Source organism: Lonchura striata, chromosome 8 (assembly GCF_050655825.1).
Source record: "Lonchura striata isolate lonStrDom1 chromosome 8, ASM5065582v1, whole genome shotgun sequence".
NCBI classification, from domain to species: Eukaryota; Metazoa; Chordata; class Aves; order Passeriformes; family Estrildidae; genus Lonchura; species Lonchura striata.
This window is the reverse complement of record NC_140710.1, coordinates 24,865,749-24,884,442: the sequence shown is the minus strand read 5'-3', so window position 1 is coordinate 24,884,442 and position 18,694 is coordinate 24,865,749. Positions and strand designations below refer to the sequence as shown.

The following is an 18,694-nucleotide window of genomic DNA, read 5'->3' as shown; positions in this document are numbered from 1 at the left end:
TGGAGCACTGATGACCCTTGAAATCAGAAAATAAACAGAATGCTGAAAAATTCAGGTAGTTTGTTGTGTGGAGGTCTAGAAAAAAACTAGTGTAAAATTAAGTCTTTGTAAGACACCCATCATTTGGACTAGGTAGGCTTCAGAAAGGAAGGGGAAAATCTGACCTCCAATTACATCACCGTGTTAATTAGCTAATGTCAGTCATAAATCTGAACCAGACTGTGCTAAGGGCAAGCAAAGAGTAAGCTCAGGGACCCTGGATTGCCCCCAAAGGAACAGCTGCTGGAGGAGAACAAAGCTCTTCAGGCAGTAAAAGATGCTCCAGTCTGTGAAATCAGCTGCTTTTCTTTGCAAAACCTACCTCAGTGAGAACGACCATTAAAATACATGGTCATGATAATGAGAAAGATAAAATGTAATTGCTGTTACCAACTCATCATACATAAAAGAAAACACGTGAATGTGGAGAATGAATAAAGTGAAGTCAACCTTTTCAGTCTTGCATGCAAGTTATCTGAAACCTCTTTTTCCTTTGCAAAGATTCTCCTCAGAGAAAAAATGCACAAAAATTGCAAGTTCATATTAAAAAAAAACCACAAAAATAAAGCAATGTAAAAAATGAAGCAAGGCAGTTTTGCAGAAGAGTGTGAGCCCAATCACACTTGTAATTAAGTTTCCTACATTTACCTTTGTGTTTCTTGTGGCTTCCTGGTTATCAAAGATGTTTTATGCATTGCCCTATTTTGGCCCATTTCTAGTTCTTCTCTGAGCCTACACAGTTCTTCCTGGTCAACCTGAACCAACCAGGAAATCCTGTTCAGAAATACCCATCTCCTGTCAGGGTTCAGCATTCCCATGCTCAGTGGACAAACATCATCCCACCCAGGTGCTCCAGCAACAAGAGACCTGGGAAAATGCAAATAAGGCCATCAGGAAAGATATTTTGGGTTCAGATAATGTTCTGGATGAAGTTTGCCCTGTAGATCTATCCCATTTCTTCCTCTTTTATATGCAGAAATTTGGCAACAATTAACGTGCAATCATTTGTACAGCAGATACGATTCACATGTAGAGGAAATGCTTTTAGCAATGAAAATGAGATAGAGGCAGAAGAGAAGGTATCCATAAGGGGGAAAAAAAAACCTCTCTGTGGTTATTGTCAGGGTTGAGATGGTTTAATGCCAGCCCAAGTGGGCACAGAGTGTGGGCAATTCAGCGCAAGAAACAAAGACTCCTCTGTGACTGCTGTGCCCCCCTGACACCACGGGTACCCCGCCTGTGCCCAGCACACCATCACCCCCGAGGAGGGCACCTTCCCTGGGATCCCTGTGGCCACAGCTCTCTTTGGGAAGGTGGGAATGGGCAGGACAGACGGACGTGCCGTGGTACTCTGGGCTGGTGCCCACGGGTGTCTCCACATGGGGCAGTGGCTGTTCCCTCAAACCACAGGGGACAGCTGGGAAAATGTTCTGTCATCTGCAGCTCTGCCCCAGGCAGGAATAGCCCACATTACAGAATACCAAGTGGGTAAGGAAAAACCACATTTTCTCATTCTTAGCAGGGAAACTGTATTTTCCAAACAGCCCGTTCCCCCTGGCACTCAAAGCTCAGACTGAATAATTCCTGGGATGGTTTACCTCATCCCACCCAGGTGGTTTAGACCTCAGGTTGCCTGTAGGATACAGCAGGATCAAGGCAACCAGACAAACCAGCAGCTGTCGTGCATTAACCGGTCTAGCTGGCAATGAGATGAGAAGTTTTCTACTTTATTTTTTGTTAACTTCTCTGTAGGGCCATTCACACTCTGCCAAGTAGCACAAACTGATCAGAGGAGACAGAAACTTCAAGCCAGTTTCCTAGAAATCAGGTGAAGATGGATCCTTTTTATAATAGTGGATACAGAAGAGAAGTGATGTAGACAACTTTTTAGGGGAAAAAAAATGCCTCTGACTGCACCAGCCCCATAAGACTTTGGAGAGAAACTGGAAAGGTGTATTTTTCCATAGACACTACCCAATTCTGGCTGTCATGTTTCACCTGCCCCCTCTTCTTCTTTCTTGTCCACACTTCAGAAACCACCTCATCTCCTGCCTTTCTTTCACTGAGGACACACCAGATCTTGAACTGTCTCATATCTTCCCCCTGGGTAGCCTGAACACACATCCATGAAACCAGGAAAACAAGCCCTGGAACAGACCAAGAAGCTTCAGAAATCCCTGTTTCTAGGTGATTCTAGAATCTGTAGCAAAAGAGGGGACTTGCTGCTATGGTCTGTGTTTGTTTCTCCTTGTGCCTATGAAACAGATTTCCAGGACCAGCTCCAAGTAGGTGCTGGAAGTCCACCTGGGCAGGAAATGTGGATGAAAGAAGATCCACGTGTCTCACAAGCCTATGTAGAAGGTAACTGTGCCTCAGACTCCAGCTGACTCCTCCCTGCATCAGTGTTCATGTTCCCAAATAAACAGGAAAGCACACACAAATGTTTTCTGTTTGGAGCTTTCTCTGCTTTCCCTCTTTGCTCCAAAGTGTCTCTGCAGAATCTGGGATCCATTCCCTTGGAAGGCAGGGAGCCTTTGGCTTAGAGCCTCCCAAGACTCTGACTATCAAACACCAGAATGCCAATCATGAATCACTCCGGATGAGGCAAAACAATCTCTTGCATAAATGAAGAAAGTCCAGAGTGAGAGCTAGCATGACTAGAGCAGCCTACCACACTCTAGAACGAAAACCTTTGAAAAAGCAGCAGAATTATTCTACTTCCTGTTGATTTACTCTCTCCAGCCACAAGAAATGATGATGACACAGACCATTCTGGCTTGCAAAGCAGCTCTAGGGAATGGCAGTGGCTGGATCATGTCACCAACAGAGGCATTTCATACATGCACTCAGTCACATACAGCCGTGGCAACACCAATTTATTGTGTCACCATTTCACACCTTTCTCTTTCCTCCTCACAGATAATTGAATTACTGCACTTCTGTTTAATCCCAAGCAGGGTGCATTGCTTGCACACCTCTCACTCAGCCAACCCTGCAGAAGATCCCCTCTCCAGGGCAGCATTGCTGCAGGGACTGTGTCTGAGGAGGGAAAGTCTCTTTCCAAAGCTCACTGAGTGCCGGGGCACAGCCAGCACCCCACACCAAGTGCCAAAGCCAGACCATGAGCTCAGGGTGAGGGGTTTTCCTCTCAGTGCAGGACCTGTGGGGAGCAGGGCTGGGGAGAGCCTGTGCTGCTCCCCAGGTGCTGCCTGTGTAGTGCCTGGGAGCCTCTCCCTGCCTCTGCTGAGCTCCCAGCCACATGCTCAGCCTCTAATTTGGGAAAGGAAAAACCCAGTCTGGGCCAGCACCACCCTGGAAATCCAGCCCACCTATCTGTAAACACCACCAAAGCTGCTGTTTCCAGCTCCCCAGAGCAGGTCAGCGGGTTCTCCCCAGCCCAGCACTGCATGGGGCGCGCACCCACAGGGGTGCCAAAACACTCACTGAGTTCTGTGCGCTTCTGCACCTCACACAACCTTCCTGAAGCTGTGGATTTCATCCTTCTCCCATCAGGAGACCACAGGAGAAACCATCCAAATCTCCTGGGATGTCTTCTGCAACCCAGCCACCCTACTGAACTCCTCACAACAAAGCCAAATGAAGCCCTGGTGATGGAGTGACTGAAAACAGCCACACGAAGAGAGAATTTTCTAGCATCACTTCAAAAGAAAAACACCTTTCCTTGGTATTTCAGTACTGCACAACCACAGCTGGAATCACACAGATTGCAGGCCACAAGCATGGTCTTACCAGCTAGCTGAAAAAAAAAAAATAATAATATTAAAAATTTCAACTCTAAAATTGAAAAATTAATAAAAATTAACTTTAAGGGGTGAAAATGGCACCAGTATTTCACTAAAACCATTCAACAATTCAATTTGGAAAATGTAACTTGCTCTTTGGAGATACTTCTCCTTTAGGCTTTAATCACTGTGCAAAATATTCGTCACTGTCATCTTCACTTTTCATCTTTCACATTTTCACTTTTTTCTTTTTCACTTCACTTTCTGCAGCAAGTTAAAGCATAAAGTTAAGACACAGTGTCCCCCTCCAGCCAGGAAACCCAGAAAGGGCTTCCCCATTCAAACCTTTGATCCAATCCATGGAGTGAAGTTCTGGTTTTTATTGTCCATACACTAAATGAGAGCCAGCCTTGGGCCAGAGAACAGGAATGGGGATAAGACCCCACCTCACTTCCTGCAACATCTCAGCTTTGATGGGATCATGGTGGAGCTCAGCCTCACATTCCTGAGCTCCTATGGGGACAGAAATGACAAAGTCTGTCTGTGCTGAAGTTTTCCAGATGTTCCCCAATTCCTGCAGAGCTTTTCCCCCTCTGTCCCCACACTGGTCCTTGTGACCAGCCCTACAAGGGTCATTTCCCACTTCACCTTGCTCAGAGTCCCTTTCCACTGAATGCTGGGGGCTTGTTTCAGTCCCTGGCATCAATCAGATCCAGAGGAGAAGGACTCCAAGGCACAGCTCACCATTTCTGACCATGGTTCACTCTTTTCCGGGCTCCTCAGTGCCTCTGGCAGAAAATCACCATAATTAAGTCTTAAAAGTTTCATGAGGAAACCTTTCCTCACATTCAAGGCTTCACCAGTCTTTTTGACAATGCACAAAAGTCACATAATAAAAATCTGTGGAATTTTCCAGCATTTCTTTTTTCTTTAAAGCTTAAAAAAGAGCTTTTAAGGAAAGAAAAAAAAAAAAAACCACCAAAAAATCACACCACCAAATTCAGTCCCCAGACATGGAAAATGCTGCTGAAGGAAAAATTTTTACAATTTTCCCCTCCCCTGAGCAGCTGGTGTTAATGGCATTTTTGAAGGAGAACAGAAGATCAAAGAGATATTAATTGAGATTCAATACGTATGTGGTGCTGGAACATAGGAAGCCCAGCCTTAGTTTGCTGCTGTTTATCACACTTTAGGCCACTGAAGAGAACACCTCCTACAGCCTCTGACACCTCTGCTATCCTTCAGCCAAAATCTTCCTACAAATTTGAAGGTCCAACAAAAAATCATAAATCTGCACATGTAAATAACTAGGATGTGCTTAAAATTTCCCAGCAGAAAAACAATTTATTAAAAGCAGTCTTTTTATCAAAATGTGTCAATCTTGGAGGGGAAAAAAAAAAAAATTGCCCAAAGAGTTCTAAGTTAGTATTTGTGGTCAAAATAGCTTCCCCACAGGGTGATTGCTCCTAGTACCAGCTGGCTTCCAGGTATTCTCCTGGCAGACTACTCCAAGCTGGCTGTAGGAGCTGCTCCAAAATGTTTCAACAATTAAGCATTCTGTGAAGAAAGAATTTATACTTTCTGTATAAGTTGTAAATGTAAGGACATAAATTGTCTATGTAAGAACTGTAACCAAAGGCCAACTCACCCAGCTTTTCAATAGTCCTTCTCTCCCAGCATAGGCAGAGCCACAATAAAAGAAGGAATTAATTAAAATATAGAGCACATGCTTAGGACACAGATTTGACATTCAAACCCACAGAACACAGGAAAACTCAAAAAAATGTTTATTGCATCCTAAGATGGAAGATGAAATTTTTCACATGCAAAAATTTGCAAGAAATTGGGCACAAGAAAGCCTCCTTGATGTATTTTTATGACCTTTTATTTGTAAAGGCTCAGTCACATTCTGCATCTGAAACACAACACACACAACTGACAAGCCTGAGAGAACAAAATCTGAGTTTTGTTCTGAGTTCAGGTCAGAGCTCAGATTGCTAATTAGCACCATGGCCATGCCCAGGGCTTCTCCCCATACTGCAGCCTTTCTTGAGGGATAAATTAACCCAGAGGAGTGGCAGCTTCTTCAAAGTCCTTATTTTACTGTGAAATATCTTGTGCCTTTATTTGTGTACTGATTGCAAATGGGGCTGTAATTAATAGCCAGGCAAATATTTGGGTTTGGTGAAATGCAGTGAGCTACTGGCCCCATCGGTGGGTGTGGGAGAGGTGACTCAAGTGACCTATAACAGTTGGCATAAAAGACTGAGGATATGAATGAATATGAGAAATGAATTCTGAGAATGGACTAACTCATTAGAAAGGAACATGTGATCAGCTCGGCAACACTCTCTGTAATTCCCCAAACTGAGCAAAACATTGCCATCAAATAAAATAATAAGAATTGTGGCTTGGGGGAGAACAGAGAGGAGAGGAAGGCTCCTGGTTGGGCGTTGATGGCCAAAGATGTTCCCAAGCCAATACCTGTCCCAAATTGCAAATCTCCAGGTTTTAGATGTAAAGGGAATGCAGAAGAGGGGGAGTGGACCCAGGGAAATTCACACGAAGGAGAAGGGTACCAGGCTGAGCAGCAGTGGCTCCTGCAGGAAATTAGGGGAAAATACACAGAAAAATCCTATCCAGCTCTTCAGCTGATGAAATTGGGAAGCAGCCTCAGTGGAGGTTTTTATAAGAAGCCAACTGTAACACTGAGTTACCTTCAAGTGTTGTTTGCTTGTTCAGATTTTGGGTTGTTTTTTTTTTTTTTTAATTTTTTTTGAGGTGAAACAGAGACTATAATGAAGGTATGGAAAAGAAAGTTTTGGAAAAAAGGTGTACTCAAACACCTTTTACAACTGAAAATTCAAAGTTTCTCATGAGCAAATATTTTACTCCTGTTTTATAAAGGTGGAGAACAGGGAATAGAAGCACAAGAGGCATTTTAAGATTTCCCTGAAGTCCAAAAGTGGCAAAACAGAGGAATTAAGACAACTAAGTACAAACTGTAAAATCCCATTGAAATAAATTTGTCCTGTTGAAGGTCTTACATTATATTTATCCTCTAAAGATCCACCTGAAAGCAGCATTCTGCCCTCGACTTACTGACTTAATTCCATCCACTTTAGTGCTGCGTTTCTAAAGCAGCAGTTCACCCCAATGGAACTTAAAAGTTCTTCAGGGGAAACTTCTGAAAGCAACTTCTCCTTTGCAAAAGGACCTGCCCAAGATTTAATCTTCCCCGAACAATTACTTCTGTTTGATGAGGAAAAAAAACCTCATAAACTTGTTATAATTGGTGTCAGCTTAAACCACACACGAACTAAGAAATTAAGGAATATCTCTATTAATACTGCTTTTGTAATGCAGTGGCTGTCTCCCAAAATGAACTGCAAGCACCTAAAAATAGCCACAAAAAAAACCTTTGGGGCAATATTACCTCTGAAGAATAAACAGCTCCAGAATTTTATTCAGCACACAAAATTCCTCTGCTCCAACTACCTCCTGTTCACAGGCAAGGAGCCAATAAAAAATAGATTTGTAATTAAAATCCCTGGAATTTGTGCAGTCAAGCTCTTTATTAACAATATAATTTTTAGATGTTGATTAGCACAAGAACACCACTGTTCAAGATTTATCACTGCAGCTTTTGATTCTTCTTTTTATATTTAGGTCTTCCAACCATCTCCAAACTTCTAAGCTAACCAGAGTTTTATTAGTGGAGAATTAAGGTGCCTACACAAATAGTTTTTCTTAAAGAGTCTAATTTTTTCCTGATCCTGAAGAGTTTTTTCTTTTCCTTTTCCATTTCTTTTCCATGTGGCAGTTATACAATTGCATGTTCAGTTTATTCTTTTATTTCTCTTGGAATTCTTCTCAAAATGACAGCCTTTCTCAGTAATGCCGTTAGTTTACTTTTTGTTTTCAAGATATTTCCAGCCAATTTGGATTAAATATAGCAATATATTGTTAAAAAAGAAGAACCTGCTTCCAGCTGCCAACAGTAGCTGGGAATGCACACCAGGAATGTAACTCTGCACAAATGAAAAGAGAAAGTCATCAAATATAAAACTTCTCACAGCGGGTAAAAATTGCTTTGAAAGGAAGTTAAAGCTAATATTCCAAAATTGTAACTTTGTATGAGAGATCCTACCCCAAAAGTAAGCAACATAAAATAAATATAAACTAAATAAACTAAGTAAATAACATAATTTTCTTAATTTTAAATAAAGAAATTTGAAGCTTATTTTAAGACAAAATCAACACCCAATAAGGTATTTTAAAAAAATATATATATAGTCATCAATTACACTACTGTCTGTGCTTGAGGCAGAAAAGCTCAGTGTCAAATTTCATAGACACAAAGTATTTCTCTATATTTTCTCCTTTTACAGTGTCCTTCCAAGGTAGCTTTGGATTGTTTTGGTGTTCAGACTTCCCTTCCTGGGAACAAGATATAAAGAAGGTAAGTTCTCTGAGTTTCACAGAACACAGGGAAGAGCTGTTGGTTTATGAAGAATCATGGCCAGAAAAGCCTAATTTTAAATCCATTTTTAAGCTGAAGGTAGGGAAAGGGTTGCCATAAATTGAACAGACAATTTGTATTTTCAGTACTCCACAAAAAACTTGGCCTGAGATCAGGAACTGAATTTCATAATGAACTTGCTTTTTAATTAGCTGAACAGGGAAAAATGGGTTTTTCTCTGAGCATGTGGCTAACTGAATAATCTGCCAAAGAAGAACTCTGTAATTTTGATCACAAAACTCCCTCTCCCTTTGTAAAAAATGAATTTTTCTCATCCCTGAGCAGAACTAGCATGACCCCAGCACTTGGTCAGGATTAACCTCCTCTGATGAGTAAGGTCAGTGTGAGTCCATCCAAAATACTTAAGCAACCAAATGCAGCATACAAGATAAAAATGGATAATATCAGTTTCTGCTGAGCGATGAGCACGGTCCACCCCGAGTGCGTGGATGCATTCTCAGAGTGTGAATTCACACATACTCAGCCCAGTGGGATCCCACCAGGGAAAACTTGCCAGATGCTTGATTCAAGAGGAAAGATTTTCAAATAGCACTTAGTTAAATACCATTCTCTTCTCTTTCTAGGTAAAACAACAAAATGAAAAGCTTTTTGCAGCAGACTGTGCTAAGAAAGGTCATAATGAATCATGTCAAGAGTCCTTCAGACTATTTTAGAACAATTATTGCTAAAGGAAGTTGATTCTTAATTACCTCCATTAAAACCTTCCAACCTCAGTCTAACAGTAAAGCACTAATAACCACCCAGCCTTCAAGTGTGCATTTCCAACAAAATTCCATCTGTCTCAATGAAGAAGACAAGACAAAGAAGCAAAGTTGAAAGTTCCACTTGGTAAATGCCCAAGATGTTATTGATACCCTACACAAACACCCTATAAGGATGGAAGAAACTAATTAAAAAAAAAAAAAAAAAGACAAAAACCTGATATTAAAAATGTTCCACAGTTTAAGACAGCCACAACCAGATCAGCAGCAGGTGAATCAAAATTGGATTCTCTCTGCTTTCCAAAGGAAGGACAAGTGGCATGAAAGGGTTCAAGTGAACCTAAGCAGCTGCAGTGGAACTGCTGCTGTCTGCACCCAGGGTCAGGGGCTTTAGAGGAAAGTCATCTCATTGCTCGCCAGACTTCCTTCAAAAGCAATTTCCACATGTCCTGGGGAGCACATGAATAATCTTCCTCTGGAATTTTATCAGGAGATTATCTAAACAAATGGGAAGTTATCAAAACAAGTGGGATGTTTTTGTCTCCATGGTGTCCCCAGCCAAAGTAAAGATGCTCAAGGTGGCCTCAGCAGCAGCTGCTTCTAGGCTGGGAGGTCTTTACAGGGGCTGTAAGAATGGAAGAAAGTCCTGGAGCAAGGAGTGATGGAATACAGAGCAGCCAGGTTCATTTTAAGTTACACTGCCAGGAAACTGAGACAGGATTAATTATATCTGGATTATGATGGGAGGAGGTCCTTCTTCAGGAGAATTGGTATCTACAGGTCATCAGAGCTTTAGGACATGGCAGATTTGCTTCTTTCCTAGAGGGATCTGCCATATAGAGGTGTCTTAAATGCCTAGAAAATAAATAAATACCCACTCCAAAAAGCAGCAAACATAGGACAGTGACTATCTTAACACCTGAAATAAAAATGTGACCACAATATTAAATAACTATAGCAAAAGAGACATTAAAATATTTGGGGCAGCAAGTCTGAAGCTAGAGCAGCATAAATGCACTTTGCAACTTTCCCTCTCTGAAGGAAAAAAGAAGTTATTTGATCTCATACTAAAATGGGATTAGCTACATTTTAGGGAAGAGATCACAGTATAAACCCTTCCAACTCACAGAGAGGAACATAGAATTCCTCACATGCTGTATTCATGTCTTCTCCTGCATTGCCTCTTTCAAGTCTTTCTAATTTGAGTTTCAGATTCAAATAGCTGCAATTATGGAACTATGCAATTCAATCACAGGGTAAGGGAATGGAAAAATAAAACCCTCACCAGAGCACAGTTTGGCAGGGTGTGTTCTGCTTTAAACAAAGATTAAATTAGAAGGATTGTTCAAAATAAAGTAAATCCATGCAAATTCCTAGAATATTGGATTATTTCTCTTTATTACTCCTCAGCTGCAATAGGTTAGTCAGAACAGGAATTTTCCTTTCCGTGGGTGTTGTTCAAAGCTTCCGTGCAGACACCTAGAAAATTCACCAGTTACCAAGGCTGTGTCAGGATTTTAAGAACAATTAAATCTAAATTTGTAATACTGGCTGAAAAGCTGAGAACAAATATGACAACCAGAAAGAAGCCTCTTTTACAAGCTCCCTTCTGCAAAGTTGAGCAGAGATCAGAAGAATCTCAACACACAAAATCTGATGCAGACTAAAATTATTGGAAGAAGCAAATTTATCTTCATCTTATTGTCATAATAGCAACCAGCCCTTTGGCTGACATTCCAAACTATTCAATCCTTATTATGTTGTAAGGAATTTGAGATACACTGTGGAAAACTGTGATTAAATCCAGGTTTCACATGCAAGTAGGACCCATTCCACCAGCACAGGCATTTCCAGGCATGGTCCACTCAGTGCAGAAATGCTTCCCACTGGATTATGCACCTTGGGCAAATTGTCAGGGGGAAAATACGATCTGGAGATCCCATGCAGAGCTTGCTTCCTGCAGGAAATCCCTGGAGAGGTCCCCAGCAGGGTCCCTGCAGTGCAGCAGGACATTGACACATCACCCAACACCAAGGCAAAGTGACAGGTCCACCTCGTGTCATTTGGGGATTTTCCAGCCTCAGAACAGTAAACTGGAAACTGAAGGAGTGTCATTGCTGCACCTGTGTTTTCTGAGCCAGGCACAGACACTCCAGCTGCAATGAAGAATTCCCATTTTGTTTGGTTTCAGATGTATTGCCTTTGATGAAGGGTAGTCAAAAGTTAGTTTGGTCAGTTAACTATTTGTTTGGAAGCAGTCTGTCAAATTAGTGTCCATTTTTTCAAACAGGTTACACTCAAAATACCTAAAATGCATCAATACAGAACAGGCAGTTAGTGACAAAAGGGAACCCAAAACCCCGAGATTCTTTTATTTTGCTGATGTTGTTCTTGAAAGAGTGACTGAGGTCGGGTTTTGAGTGAGGAACACGGTGCTGCAAAAGAGCCTGCATTATGTCTGCGACCCTCCTGGTCACAGCTGTGCTGTCCAAAATCAAAATAAATAAATAACCTAAGTTTTATGGATAAATTCAAGTTTATTAAGGTGTAGCTCACTGAGCTGTGCTTAACACCAAAACAAAAGCTGGATGTGGGATTCCTAAGGGAATTCAATCTGTCACTCAGCTTTACATTGAAAAGCCAGAAAGGTATTGGACCACATGAAACAACCAGAAAGCAAAGACATTCCTGCGTGATTAAGAAGAAGTGTGAAACACCTCTTGATCGTGAAAGTAATAAAAGTAGTTGCATTAACATTTCCCCTGCCTCTCCCCTCAGTTACCCTTTTGCTACCACATATTTAGAAATATTTTTTTTGTAATTACATCACTTGCCAGATGATTTATAAAGCAGAATGAGCAAGAGCCAAACATTTACTAGAACTGTTGCTGAGCAGTGAACAAATGCAAAGTCCTACTGCTGTGCCACAGTAGGACAAACAAGCTGGGCTGTGTGGTCCATACATAAACACTAATGATCTCATTAACTCAGTCCACTTCATTAATCACTACCAAAGTAAAGGCCACACTTCTACCCTCTTCTGTCCCTGGATACACTGCTCCTCTCAAATGAATGAGTTCAAAATCATCCTCTTAAAACCTATCTGTGGTCACCACCTGGCTTGCTCACACTGAACCCTTGTGAAAATGTGGAGAGGTACTTTGCATATTCCCCTTCTAATTCCAAGAATTCAAATAAGTCCCCATTCTCTGAAAGTGAGTCATTAGTTTTGAGTCCACCATCATCATTGTTTCCAGTCAAAACATCTCAAAAAGGAAATTGCAGCAGCCAAGATAATCAAGCATTGGGGGAGACATTTTAACACCTTAGATCTTACCATGGAAATTTGCTCAGAAATTTGAATGAATCAGTAACCTGGAAAAATAACAAAATGAGTAAAACACAAACTACAATAGGTTGTGATTCATTTTTTTTCACTGTTTAGGGGCTACGTGCACTTACCCCATGCTGAAGGACAGGCTGGAGGAGGAGAAATCCAAGGCAGCATCTGCACCAGAGAATGTCTGTGACACATCCCAGGTTCCAGGGTTCCATGACTGAAGGGGTGCTTTGACACTGGAATGATGAATCCAGTCAGAAAATAAATGGACAAAGGAAGAGAGCTCAGCTGATGGAGTCATCTCTTCACTGCAGAGATCTCTCCCGAGGCATTGGGCAATGTCTTTTGCTCTTCAGGGTGATGTTGAATGTTAAAGCCAGTGAATAACAGGCTCTGTAGTCACTGCCAGCCCCAGCAAGCATTGAAAATGCTGAATCCTTTCCTTCCAAGCCTGGAATAAAGGTCAGGTGGGCACTGATTTATCACTGAGGGGAAACCTTTTGGTTTTATTTGCCAATTATTTCTGCTTGGTAGAGGAAAGGAGTTAGAAGCCATCTGGACAATTTTAACTGAAAATTTTCACTTTAAACACAGCAAAATCTTCAAAAATTGGTTAAAGTTAAAATCTAAAGGTTTTCCAAATCAAAAGGTTTTCCAAAGGTATCAGTGATTTCAAGATCAATAATACATTTTCATGTAGTAAAATATTAAGTCAAAATCAGTTTTTAATGTTTTCATTTCAACAACAAAAAAAAAAAACATTGAAGATGCTATTTTGACTCAGAAAAAGCCCTTTTTCAAGTTTGCTGAGCCACATCTCTCTTCTGCCCAGCTCTAATCTGTAAAAGCACATAAACAGGACAAATAACATCAAGCATGGATGTTATGGTTTGATACTGGCCAAACACCAGGTATCCACAAAAGTCATTCATTCACCCTTCTCCACTACAGCTGGGCAGGGAAGAGAGGAAAAAACTTACAAAGGAGTCATGAATTAAGGATTGGGAGAAAAAAAATTCAAGGGCAAATCAGGCTCAAATCTAAAGGTATAGAGTAAATTTATTATTAACAGATTCAGAAGAGGATAATGAAATATAAAATAAACCTTTAAAACACATTTTTTTCCTCCCAGCCCCTCCTTCTTTCCCACTGACAGTGCAGGAAGATAGAGCATGGGGAATTTGGTCAGTTTATCACTCACAATCTTTTTCTGTTTGCTCAGGGAGAGGAACCTTTTTTCTGTTATGCCGTGGGGTTCCTCCCATGGGCAAACAGTCATCCCAAAACTGCTGTGGTGTGGGTCACTCATCCAGGGGTACAGTCTTTTAAGGGTAGGCTGCTCTAGTTTAGAAGCAAGGGCTTTTTTTTCCTCTATCTCTGGAAGCAGGGGCCTTCTCTTTCTCCATTCAGGTCTCCCACTAGGACACAGCTTTCCCTGCCATCCACCCACTCTGGCATAAGCACTTTTCCCATGGGCTGCGAGTGGATCTCTGCATCCCCTGTGGACTTCAGGCATTCCAAGGGGACAGCTTGTTTCACTTAAGTCTGTCACAGTGCATGTTGCAGTTGGGACAGCCACAGCACAAAGAGTATCACACAGCTTCAGAAGGCTCCAACCCATACAGAGTAATATCTCACCGTATCAGAAGGCTGCAAGCATCTGTCCTTCTTGGTTTTTAACCCAATCTTTTATCCCCTCATGTTGATGCATTGCACCTGTGTGCCCTTTGTTCTCTTTGGGATTGTTCAGGGCACCTGGGCACTCCATGGCTCATTGCTGTCAGTGCTGCTCACCTGCTCCTCACAGCTGTAGCTCATTAGGGATGATGCTGGGCTGCAGCCCCACTCCCAATTACCACACACTGTGTGCCTACAATAGTCCTCACCATGGCCTGCTGAGGGATCTCAGCTCTGACACTTGGAGCACCTTCTCCCCTCTTTCTTTTCCTCCGACATTGGTGTCACCATGTTGTTTTCCCTCACACATCCTCATTTCTTCCTCTTCTCTGAGTAGAACAAAAACTGCTGCTTGTAGGTACCATTGCCAACAAGTTCCACTGATTCAAAGATTCTTGTGAGATCCCGCAGTGCCGAGGGGTCGATCTTGTCTAGGTTCCACTTTGGGGAGATGCCTGCCGTGTTTTCAGTGCCGACCACGTGTCCCCACTGCCATTGCAGGGGCAGCGGCCGCCGTGGCGCTGGTGCTGTTTGAGGCCTCTGTTCGTGCGGGGCGCCGGCAGGAGAAGCTGCCAGCCCTGCTGCCCTTCTGCCGGCAGCACGGCTGGCGGGGCGGCCAGGCAGGCAGGGCTCCTGGGGGCTGCCCAAAGGATGGCGGGGCAGCCACAGCGCATTGCCACGCACCACACCAGGGTTGGTCCCCAGCAGCAGCGCTTCGCCAGCCCTGGAAAAACAAATTGTGCGTGTGCAGTTTTGATTTTCTTCTTAAACATGTCATCACAGAGGCATTATCAACCTCTCTAACTGGGTCAGCAGCACGTGCATCTCCAGAGCCATCAGAGATTGGCTCTCTGTTGGACATAGTGGAAGCTTCTAGCAGCTTCTCACAGAAGCTTCCCCTGTGGGCCCCCCTGCTACCACAATCCAGGCTGTGCCAAATCATCGCAGTGGATCAGATCAGGAGGTTCCAGCAGAAAATATAGGTGTTTTTTCTGATTCATAAGTTCACAATTGGCTTAATAGAAAAGGGAAAGAAAAGAGAGTTAAATCTCCTTATTTTTAAAAATTTTATATACATAACATGACTTGAAGAATCCATCTAGCATGCTAGAGAGCTCCATAGCTTGGACGGCTCAGTAAATTTTCTGAAGATAATTTTATCTACACTCAGGTAACCTCAGAGAGTAAAGTACTTTTTCTTCAAAAAGAAAACAAAAACAAAAGGTGGTTTCAGAGCACAAGTGCTTCTTTTATTTCAGAGACTGAAGTCATAGCAGGTCAATGAGAAGAAAAACAAAACCAGAAATATCCATTTTTCCTTGCACTGGATTCCTAAACCCCTGTGCTGAGGCCTCTCGAGTTAGGAAAGCAAAAAGTTTCTTTGGCTGTAAGTATTAAATTGTAGAATTCTTATATTTAGAAAAGACCTCCTAGAGCATTAAAAAAAAAAAAGGTTGTGTGACCATCCTTTATTCATTGGTAATATCTGCTCCAATGTTTGTGTACAGGGATTACAGGACTGTTTCTAACTTTTCTTTGGGAAGCAGCTTTGGAAAGCAGCTCTTCCCCACAGGGTTTTCAATCGTTCAGACACTTAATCCTGGGGAGATGCTGCTGAGCCCATGGTGCTCCTGCCCTGCATGGGCCCCATTCCCACCCCGTGCTGTGCTCCAAGGGACTCCCCACACCTGTGCACAGCTGCGGGGCTCAGGACAGTGGGAAAACCACTCTGGTGTTTTGAGGAGCAGGGAGGAAGGAGGAAGGTCTGCTGGTTTTCCTCCCAGCCCCCTCCAGTCTGATAGCAAGCCTGTTTTTCTGCTGTCTGGAGACCAGGGTAGGGGTGCCAGGCTGGGTTTGGCTTTGCCTAGCAATTATCTCCCATCTTTTGGTAACATGCTCTACCCTCCTCCTTCGCAGTCGAGAACTGTCCTGATACAGATGTTCTCTGAAGTGGCTCTGGAGCTGCTCTCCACTTCAACTGGGGATTTCTGTTGTTTTTCTTCAAATATTTACATTGGAGCAACCCACTGGAATATTCAAATGTATACACAAAGAACTCCAAAGCAGGAGGAGACAGCCAGTCCTACCTCCTTCATCCTCTTGTTTTCTTGCTGCAGCAGAGAGAAGCCAAAATACATGTCTGGAAGGGGTCAACACTTAAACCACTGGAACATGGGAATGAGGTTTTTCTATTACTAGATAGAGCCTTATCTAGTAATGGAAAAGATTCTCAAACCTTACCAGAGAGAGACTGGGGGGAAGTCAGCAAAAATGAGAAAATGTCTCCTTCCAACAACTCCTGTTTCACGTATTTCAGTTTATGAAACTACACAATAAACCCTAAAGGCAGAAAAATATAGAAGATAACGACCACAACCTTCAGTAACAGCTGTGGGATGTATTCAACTTGGAGAGGGGTTACAATGTTAAGGAAGCTTTAAGTCACCTTTGTGGTCCCCTAAGCCCAGGCCAGATGTGTCTGCTCAGCCATGGAGCATAAATTCCAGCAGTCTGCTGGAATTTAAGCCAGTTATCCATGACTCCAGGGGCTGCTGAAAGCATGTGAGCAGCAAGTGCTTCTTGCAGAGTCACTCTCCACCTGTTGCCAAGGAGGGAAAAGAGGAAAAAGATGTTGTATTTTTGAAGTGTTTATTTTCAATTGCTTGTAAAACTATGATTATTACACCTGGTAAGAGCAAGCTACATTTTTTTCACTTTAAGCCTTCACTTCCCTCATCCCCCTTTCAGGTACTTGCATCATCCACACAGCTCCCTCATCACCTGCCTTGTCATTGCTACTTAGAAGTTCCACAACTTGTAAAGGGCTACATCTTTGCAGAACAATTCAGTGGTATTTGTTTTGAGATAAAAATGAACTCTGTGCCATAAAAACCAAACGTTTACACACACAGTTTTCTCTCTCTCTGCAGGTCCTCCAGGGAATCATTTGCTGGCCCAGCACACCCAGTCCAAGGTGGTGCTGACACTGCTGTGCAGGCCCTTAGAAATCCTTTTTAACTATGAAAACAGCTGAAATTTCACTTGCCTCTTTTGTCTTGTTCCTGTTACAAGGGCAATAGAGGAAAGGTGTGACATTAACCCCACATACCCCTCCATAGATTTCTCCACTGAGAGCACCTCAGCACAGCTATGCAATGTTTTATATGGAATCCCAGAATGGTTTGGGTTGGAAGGCACCACAGAGCTGATATTGTTTCAACTACTTCCACTGGCAGGGACAGCTTCCACTATCCCAGGTTACTCCAAGACCCATCCAACCCAGTGATGCATGGACAGCCACAGCTTCTCTGGGCACCCTGTGCCAGGGCCTCCCCACCCTCATACTCAGCTTCTTCCTCACACACAAAGATCCACGTGCATGTCCTGGTGGGACTTCCCTGGATGGATTTATTTTATTCAGGACACCCTGGAGTTCAGCTGCACTTCATGAATCACTGCTGACAATGAGAGATGGGGATGTGATGCATCGAGCACGTTCCTCTCTCAACCGACAGCTGATGATGGTGAATTTTTCATTCTCCCCCTGGCTTACAGGGCCTGGGATTTCTCAGAGGAGGCTAAGGGTGTTAGGTGGCGGGACCAGGGGGCTTCAGTGGGCACCCAGCCACAATATTACACACACATCCTATATCCTCTGGTATGTCCTGACCAGATGCTGGTTTACAAGCAAATTCCTATTGCTCATGTCATAGGCTTCAGGCTCCTGACTTATAAACAACATGGAACAGATGCAGGATCACACACAGCACAGGAGTTTCAAAAGGCCACTCCTGTTAATATCTAAATCTCAAGGTGGGCAGGGCTCTAAGTTTTCTTGAGTGAGTTGTGTCAGATGAAAGATTGCCAGAAGAAACAACACCATCACACTGGAAGGTTCTAGTCCAAGCTAAATGAGAGTCTTGACCATGGATGTCCTTCTGCCTTTCTATCTTTATATTAAACTCTTTGGGCAAAAGATTCGGTGAGCTCATCCAACCAGGCAATGTCAGATCCACAGAAAGATAAGGAAAAATATGTAAGTGCATATGAAAACTAAAGCCCTGCAGACCTCTACCTTCTGTTGGATAGTGATCATCTTATGTGGAAAAGGTTGAGGTTTAAATACTCACAGTGATTAGCCAGGCAATCATTACTGACAACATAATAAGGCCCAAGCAATAATTGTCAGCATTTCCCTGGATGGTTTATGATGCAGGTGGTAAACGAAGAAATAGTGCCAAGACTGATTCTTATGTGCATTTCTACAACCTCTTCATGTGCTGAGTTAAAAGGGCCTCTGTTAGATATTGACAGGTACATTTGTAATAATCTGCAAAAGATTCTTTGTTCAGAAATTACCTTCAGATCATCCTCTTTCCTCGGAGTCAGCCTTTAAACATTCATCTAAATCCCGTATTTTGATATATTCTGCAGCTGCACATTTCTGAGCAGAGGAATATGCCACTCCCAGCATTCCCATTGCTCAGGAAATAAAACTTGTGAGAGATGTTCACAAACATTAACTCTGACATCTAAAATCTAACTGCCATGGATTTCCACAGCCAGTGTAAATAAAGTAGCTGCTTATGAGTTCTTTTACAGAAATTTTTAGAACTGCAAGATTTTGAGGCATGATTTTGATTAGGCTGCA

General features: G+C 42.6%; 1 long non-coding RNA gene across 1 annotated transcript; it reads right to left on the bottom strand.

Moving 5' to 3' along the window:
- Window positions 1–3,299: 3,299 nt before the first annotated feature.
- LOC146766784 (uncharacterized) lies at window positions 3,300–14,135 on the bottom strand. The gene is made up of 3 exons (XR_014957106.1): window positions 13,568–14,135; window positions 12,489–12,817; window positions 3,300–12,401 (listed from the first exon to the last, which is right to left on the bottom strand). It is a non-coding gene; the product is annotated as an uncharacterized LOC146766784 (long non-coding RNA).
- Between the last annotated feature and the right edge of the window lie 4,559 nt (window positions 14,136–18,694).